The sequence below is a fragment of the Rhagoletis pomonella genome, unplaced genomic scaffold (genome assembly GCF_013731165.1).
Source record: "Rhagoletis pomonella isolate Grant_MI unplaced genomic scaffold, Rhpom_1.0 Rhpom_scaffold_00006, whole genome shotgun sequence".
Lineage (NCBI taxonomy): Eukaryota > Metazoa > Arthropoda > Insecta > Diptera > Tephritidae > Rhagoletis > Rhagoletis pomonella.
In genome coordinates this window covers 18224449-18232455 of record NW_023458560.1, presented here as the reverse complement: position 1 = coordinate 18232455, position 8007 = coordinate 18224449, and the positions used below count along the sequence as shown (strand labels likewise).

Below are 8007 nucleotides of genomic sequence, written 5' to 3'. Positions count from 1 at the left end.
AAATACATTTCAAAGCATCCCTGTTGATCTCATAATTCAAATGTGCCTTGTCAAATACAAATTTGAATAAAAATTTTGATTCAAAGATTTATGCAAACGGTTTTTCGCGATATTCATCATACGAATTTATCATCTTACTTGTCCGTAAGTTTTTGAAGCATTTTAACTTTTGTTTTTATATATTCATGCCATACCATTTTTGTTTTCAGATTGTGAAAATGCCAAACCGAACGTGCATAGCCGGATGCCCTCTGGGAGTACCCCTCTATCCTTTTCCTCTGGAAGGGGAAATGGCCAGGTAAGTAGAAATAATTTAAAAAAACAGAAGTGGATTATTGGAGCTCCCACACAGTGCAGACTTTATCGACCCCCGACTTAGTTGGGGCTCGCTTGAATAGATGTATGGTGAGCGCACTACACCAACTTAATCGCGCCCGAAAATGCAATGGACAGACAAGCAAGCCCATATAACCGGCAATAAAGTCTGCAGTGTGCGGTGGCTCTGAAAGCTAGAAATGTCTGTGGCCAGTGCAGTCAGAGTAGACAGAGGGGTTTATTTGTATAGCAGTAATTAAGATTTAAGATTTATTTAAGTCTTTTACATTAGGTTACATTACTCTAGTGCGTTTAGTTTTTCTTGCTTCCTATTGTTAAAAAGTATGGCCGTTTTTGCAATATTTGATATTTTTTAACTAAAAATAATTGATAATAGGCGTGTGAATAAAAACTAAAGGCCTTATTCATAAAAAATAAAGTAGGTTTAAAGAGCTTTATAAAATGACATTTTCATACATTTTTCAGTTTATAAACCTTTTTTAAAGCTACTTTATTTTTTATGAATAAGGCCATAAGGAATTGATTTTTCTTAAATTCCTACACCTTTTATAACAATTTTGTTATAATAAATCGAGTAAAAGGTCTGAAATTTTAAGAAAAAGTAAATTTTTTTTTTTTTTTTTTGCTATTTCTTAGATTTTCTTATATACATGCACTTCGTATTTGTAGATAGTATGGGTGAAAATAGGCCTCCTGGGGAACCGAACACCCAAAAAAAAAAATCGGTAACGCGCCTTTATTGCAACCTCAGTGGTGGTGTGGAAAAGCAATAAGTTAAAAAAAAATAAAGAATATCCATTTGAAATAAAAAATCCTTTTAAAGTATAAACCTTTATTTTATTAATAATCAATTATGGCAAGCGTTTCTAAGACATCATCATAACCATTCTACAAAACGGGATATTAAATAAATCTATGTATAAAGATATTAAACTATAATAATAATAATAATATATTAATCAATTTACTATTCTTTTGATATATATTAACAGTTGGAAATCATTTATCGTGGTTTACGAAAATTCAGTTTTCTTACAACTACAAAATTTGAGGACTTTTCCACTGCTTACATATAGATGATTTCAAAAGTTGCGAAATTTGCATAAAAATGTTAAACGAATTCAATGGTATTTTAATTAAAAGAAAGGTAATCGATTTATCTTTCTTTTGATATATATTAACAATTGGAAATCATTTATAGTGGTTCAAGAAAATGCAGTTTTCTTACAACTTTGCTAAATTTTAGAACCTTTCCACTGCTTACATATAGATGATTTCAAAAGTTGCGAAATTTGCATAAAAATGTCCAGCGATTTAAATGGTTTTATAATCAAAGGAAAGGTAATCCTTTTAGCTTTCTTTTGATATATATTAACAATTGGAAATCAGTTATAGTGGTGCAAGAAAATGCAGTTTTCTTAAAACTTTGCAAAATTTTAGGAATTTTACAATTCCTACATATGTATATGTTTTTTGCCTCGTTGTAATTCGCCATAAATCTGTGGTATACATTGTTACTAGCCGCTGATGGTGTTGATGGCATTGAATTTGGTGATGGCGTTGATGATGCTGGTGGTGAATGTCAAATATGTAAACAAACAAAAATAGCAATTAAAATTTATAAACATGAAAAATATCAATGTATACCTTTAGAATATGACTATGTCGGTGATGTTTCAAAGAATAAACTATTAACATGCTTTCATCATGAGCGAGCGTCTCATTTTTGCTGAGGGAGATATTTTAATTTGCCTCCAGTAGCGCTTCATTTATTTCACCGAGCCTTAAACATAGTATAATATTAATTTGGAAAGGGGAATGCAATAAAACAGGAATGCATAAACAGGTTATTATTGTCGTTGTTGTTGATGGAAAACCGACTGAGGCCGGGCTTCGTAATGCGGCTACTACTACAACAACCACAACTATTCACTGATAAAGGGCCTGCTCGAGGCACGCAATAAAAGCACAAAAACTGCAGCGCTGATGAAAATTTGCAAGACGGTTCCAACATCCTAATTGGTAAAACGTTGCTACAAATTCACAGCGAACGTGATGCTTTATTCACGCAACACTACAGTTGTAATTGCAACTCGAACAAGCCCAAACACTTCCAAAGCTCAGGAAACTGCTCCACCAATACAACTTATTGTCCAAAGAAGATTGGCTGCAGTTGACTATAACAGAATGATAAGAGCACTTTACCAATGCACTAATATGTCGCTCTGGAAAGAAATATACATTAATTTATATGTTTTCTTAAAAATAAATGCAAATTTACCTAATTTTTCCACCGGCAGGCACGAATATGATATTCAAAACAGAAGCAATGACAACGAATTTTACACACATTGTTGTATTTTAGCGCAAAACGATAAGTTTCACAAATATTTTAAATTATTGCCTGGAACATACACATTTATCGTTATTATTGGAAATGGAAGACTTGGCACGCATTTTTAATTTCTTTTTTATTGAATTCAAATGTAAAAAATACATTTTTCTAAAATATTTCTCAGTTTACATTTTAAAGTTTTTTCTGAAACTTGAATGTAACTCTGTGCGGAGAATGAGAGAATTGAAAATCAGGTGATCTCAGCTGTTTTCAAATGTAAACAAACAAAATGGCGCTTTCCATACTTGTAAGCCTATACAATGTTAGAAAGCAATGAAATAAAAAATAAAAATGTATTTGTACAAAGACAAATAAAAAGAGAGAAGTTGCTGTATTTGCACTGTTTTTCTTGTTGTAGCTTAAGCGACGTTGCTGGCCCCACTTAGGTCACCCTAGCTCTTGTAACGGTAGTCCAGGGAGCTTTGCTGCTATTTCGACGAGGTTGACTCCAGGCGGAGAGAATTTGAACCTGATGATGAAGATGTGCCTCGGGTCATATCAGATGATCCCATGGCCGCACTGTGCGAGGCATTTTAGCAGGACTGCAGCCTAGAGTTTCCGCCAAGGATTTTCGGGTTTCTCACTGTCATTCTCACATGGTAATTTTTGTAAAAAATTCCCCAGGTTTCCTTAGAGGGGCTAAGGGGTGAGGATAACTTTTCTTTAAGTTTACAAACTGCTTTCTCTAGGGAATTGGGTTTGGAAATCCACACCTTCTACTCGGCCCACCACACCAAAATCAAAAAAAGAATGCTACTTACCTTAACGTAATCATAATCCTTTCCTCCGGGCTAACGCATTCTCTCATATTAGTATTTTGCTTTTGAATAGCCGGCTTGACAATTTCCACAAGCTCCTTAAATGCATTTTTAGACATTCTGTAAAATGTCTGGAATTTGAAATCGTCTTCTTCTAACTCCTTAGCGGCAATGAATAATCTTCTATGTTAGTTGTTTTTAATATATGGATGCACCCAATGCTTCCTTTTTCTTTTATTTCTCCTTCGATGTAGGAGATAATTTAATAAAATAAATTCTTCATCGCTGCTCGACATTTTCACAACTCGTACTTTGACGATAGATAGTCGCATTGTGTGCGGACCTGTTAGCGTATCGTCATCGTCGCTGCATGAAAAATTAGTGTCGCGCCGATGACGATACGATGACGAGGCGAGTCGTGTGCGGAGTGCCTAATGCAGCGTTTTTGATGCATTTTAAATGCAACATTTAGCACTTTCGAACATATGTTTTCGAAGAGCGTTCATGCTACCGCATTTAGCAAATGTACATTTACGCGAGTTCGAAATCGTATGCTTTTGACAAACAGCCGTGTTCCAGTCGCTTATTCAGATCCGTATCTATTACGATAAATTCTCACGGAAAAGATAATGTGCAAAAACCCCTACTAAAAAGGAAAAAATAAATTCTAAACCGAAAATTCAATACAAAAACTTGAATTGTTTTAACCATAACCGAACATTTGTTTGTGTATATATTCATTTGTCAACGATGTTAACGGATTATTAGAAAACGAATAAACTAGTTCGGCTTCTGACCAAAAAATGACTGGCCTTTGCCAGAATAAAGATTGATATAAAGCTTAGGGCCGTTTACTCAATGTCTGGTTAACACTAATCTGAGGTTAAACATCGTTATCGACGTCTTCGACTCCATGCATACAACAGGGAGTCGGTAACGTCGATAACTATGTTTAACGGGAGATTAGCGTTAACCAGACATTGAGTAACCGGTCCTTAAGTAAGTTGTTTAATAAGTATTTGTAGTTGTATGGCCAATGATTCCTTCGCTTTTATTTACTTTTATCGGGTGAATATATTTTACCTTATTCCTCTTGCATTTATTAACCAACACCCAGTGGAATATATTAGAGATGCCAAAATGCATATGCGAAAAATTATGATCCCGGGATTTCGGGATATTTTTTAAGGATACACATTGAGGAGTAACTTTTATGACTATTATATGAAATTCAATAACTGAACGCATTTAAATAAACCATGAAATGAAACCGTTTAAAATTTACGACAAACTGATTGTAAAAATCACATATGGGCATTCCCATGGTGGCGCACGTGACAGTCGTACGATTTCAATGTGATACAAAAAAGGAATACCATTTGTTTTCTTTAACTTTTTTGGGCCATTGTATAGCACGTAATTAGCTCTATATTCAACCGAAAAATTAAATCAATCGAACTGCTTGGTCCTGAAATATAAGCATTTAAAGAGAGGTTCGTTACGTGACAAAAAATGGAAGTTGATTTTTTCTTTTCTTACAAAATCGCAGAACTCTGCGAATTGTGGATGGCTATTTTGATGAAACTTATTTTGATATGATTTGGAGCAATTCTAGTTGTTTTTAGAGTTTTTTGAATTAATGCAAATTGTTTCAATTCTCTTTTACAACACCAAGTGTGAAACGTGACGTGACGTGGCATCACGTGACATAAATTTCCATCGTTATGTTTTTGTTAATATTGCTTTTAAATGAATTTTCAACGCAAATAAACCATGTATTTTATGTAGAATATACTTTATATTTTGACTTCAGCGCCAATTCAGGGTCAATTTATTAGAAATCTATGATTTATTATGTTTCAACCACATGCGCCAAATTCGAACCAAATCGGACCATAAATACGGTTTTTCGAAATATCTCGACCTTGGCACCACCTAGGAAGACCAATTTATGCAAACATTATTCTTCTTACATAGCCAGTATATATTTTAAAAAGCAGAAAAATCGGCCCGTAAATACGTTAGATATAAAACTTTTATTTTTTTTTGTCGTGGTGGACCTTCCGCTGGAAACACCCATATTTATTAATACAAAGTAATACATTTTTATACCCGAGCGCACATGTGCACAAGGGTATTATAATTTTGTTCACGTAACGGAAGACAAATGTATACATAAATGATCAGAATAAAAAGAGAAGCCGATTAAGCCATGTCTGTCTGTCCGTCCGTCCGTCCGTCCGTGTACACGAAAACTCGAGCAAAAATTGAGATATTTTCGAGAAAGGCAAACTCTACGATATTTCAGTAAATATTCAATCGAAACTGTTGAAAATTAGTATGTAAGGTGTTATTATGGTAAAAAATAATACTATTATGAAATTTTTGGAAAATGGGCGTGACCCCGCCTGCTTATGATGAAATGCTGTATCTCAGTAGCCGCTTCTCCAATCCCTACCAAACTCGGTCCGAGCTGGGTCTAACTAAGAAATCTGTTGAAAATCTTTGAAATCGGGCAATAACCACGCCCACCTCTCATATAACGGTAATTTATAGAAACTAGAAAACTGCGATAAATCAGTAATTATTGAGGCTGATTCACTAAAAATCGACGGTTGCAATAATCACCTAGCATGAAATTTGATAATTATAAATTTTTTGGATAATGGGCGTGGCGCCGCCCACTTATGACCACAAATGTTTATCGCGGTAACCGGTTCATGAAGTTCAACCAAAATTGGTGTGCCTTATAACCTTGGTACATAAAAGTAATTTGTTGAAAATTATTCAAATCGGACTAAAATTACACCTCCTTCCCGTATAACGGTAAATTTCAAAAATACGAAAACTCCGATATTTCAAAAACTGAGGGCACTAATTTGCTCCAAGTTAATACTTGCAACAACCTCTAAACAATAAATAAGACCGTTATAGACTTTTAGGAATTGGGCGTGGTACCGCCCACTTTGTGACTACAAATGTATATCTCGGTAACCCCTTTATTGACCTGAAGTTTTTACATAAAAAACCTACTGATGAAAAACATATTTCGGCGTCAACACTTTAAGGCTGAACTGATAATGACCCCTACCACCTCCATTAAGTTTGAATATATTTATTTCAAAAATTATGTAACTTTTCCTTTAAACTTTCTGTCAATGTTTACATTAGCGACGTTATGAGTACATTCAATAAAATCTTTTCCAAAAAAAGCTCAGGCTGCAATTTCAAAAGTAAAGTTGCAAGCTTCTTGTTAATTGTATTCATAACGGCGTTCTACAAAAAAGTTAGTGTGAATAAATTATAGGCGATTATCCTTCTACAAACAAACTGTTGAAAGATTAGTGACTAAAAACTATTCACAGTCGCTTATTGAACGAAAAATCGATATTCACAATTCCATGGAAAAGTGATAATCGAATAACAGTCGTTCACCTACTACTAGTCGACACTCGCAATAGGGGTGTAAGACTAATTTATTGATGTAGGTGCTTTCAAATTGGATTAGTCCGTTAGGGAGTAATCTACTGACCTTTGTAAAAAGTTGAATTTAGGAAGAAAATGAGTTAGGGCATTTCTATACTAAGGTCACGATAGATATACTGATCCTAAACCGATCATTCTCAAATTTTAGCCGAGGCTGTAAATAGTGAATAAACCAATTAATTTAAAGCGCATTTTCTAATATCTTAAAATTTACCTTTGTAGTCGATGATAACCTGGGGTGAACTAACGATTTTTTTAAAGAAACAATTTATGTAAAATTTAACTTACGACCATTTATAATATACTGCTATACATATATATATATATATATATATGGGGCGTTCTTTGTCAGAAAAGCCACCCCCCTGCACACTTTAATTTTTGAGATAAATTAATGATTTTGGGCTTAAATTTTTTCTTAACTAATCTGGTTTTTTATACCGTATGGCGAATTTTTATACTTTTGTGATTTATAAGCGTTTTGGTCACTTTTTTGGCCAAAGATGAGTACGAAAAAACTAAAAATGCGAAGAAAACTATTTGGGTCGTTAAAGGGTTAATTTTAGAAAAAATATCGTTTAACAAAAAATGCTTAAATTATGCTACAAAACATGGATGCGAATTTTCAGATTTTTTTGAACGCTTGAATTTTGCAAAAAAAATTGCCAAATGCAAAACCAAAAATTGACATTTTTTTTAAGTTATTCGTATTTTTTGGCAAATTCTAAGTTTAGTTCTACGAAATTTTTTCCTAGGGTGCCTTATTATAATTGTTAAAGTATTAAATTTAATATTTTTTTACACACTTTTGCCGAAAACGGTTAACTTTTTAAAATTTCTAAAAGTTTAAAATATTTTTATTTTTTGACAAGGAATAAGATGCCCTTGTAAAAAAAAAGAAAAAAAAACACCAATAGTTTTCTTCGCATTTTTAGTTTTTTCGTACTCATCTTTGGCCAAAAAAGTGACCAAAACGCTTATAAATCACAAAAGTATAAAAATTCGCCATACGGCATAAGAAACTAGATTAGT

General features: G+C 33.5%; 1 protein-coding gene and 1 long non-coding RNA gene across 4 annotated transcripts in view; one reads left to right on the top strand and one right to left on the bottom strand.

The window, feature by feature from the left end:
• LOC118740465 (protein mothers against dpp) overlaps window positions 1-8007 on the top strand; it is a 75713-nt gene that overhangs the window by 60461 nt on the left and 7245 nt on the right. The window lies entirely within an intron of this gene.
• Window positions 1009-2667, bottom strand: LOC118740466. 2 transcript variants are annotated; one of them, XR_004993143.1, is made up of 4 exons: window positions 2618-2638; window positions 2542-2561; window positions 1984-2119; window positions 1009-1905 (listed from the first exon to the last, which is right to left on the bottom strand). It is a non-coding gene; the product is annotated as an uncharacterized LOC118740466 (long non-coding RNA). The 2 variants fall into 2 exon arrangements; XR_004993142.1 differs by having other exon boundaries at window positions 1984-2561; window positions 2618-2667.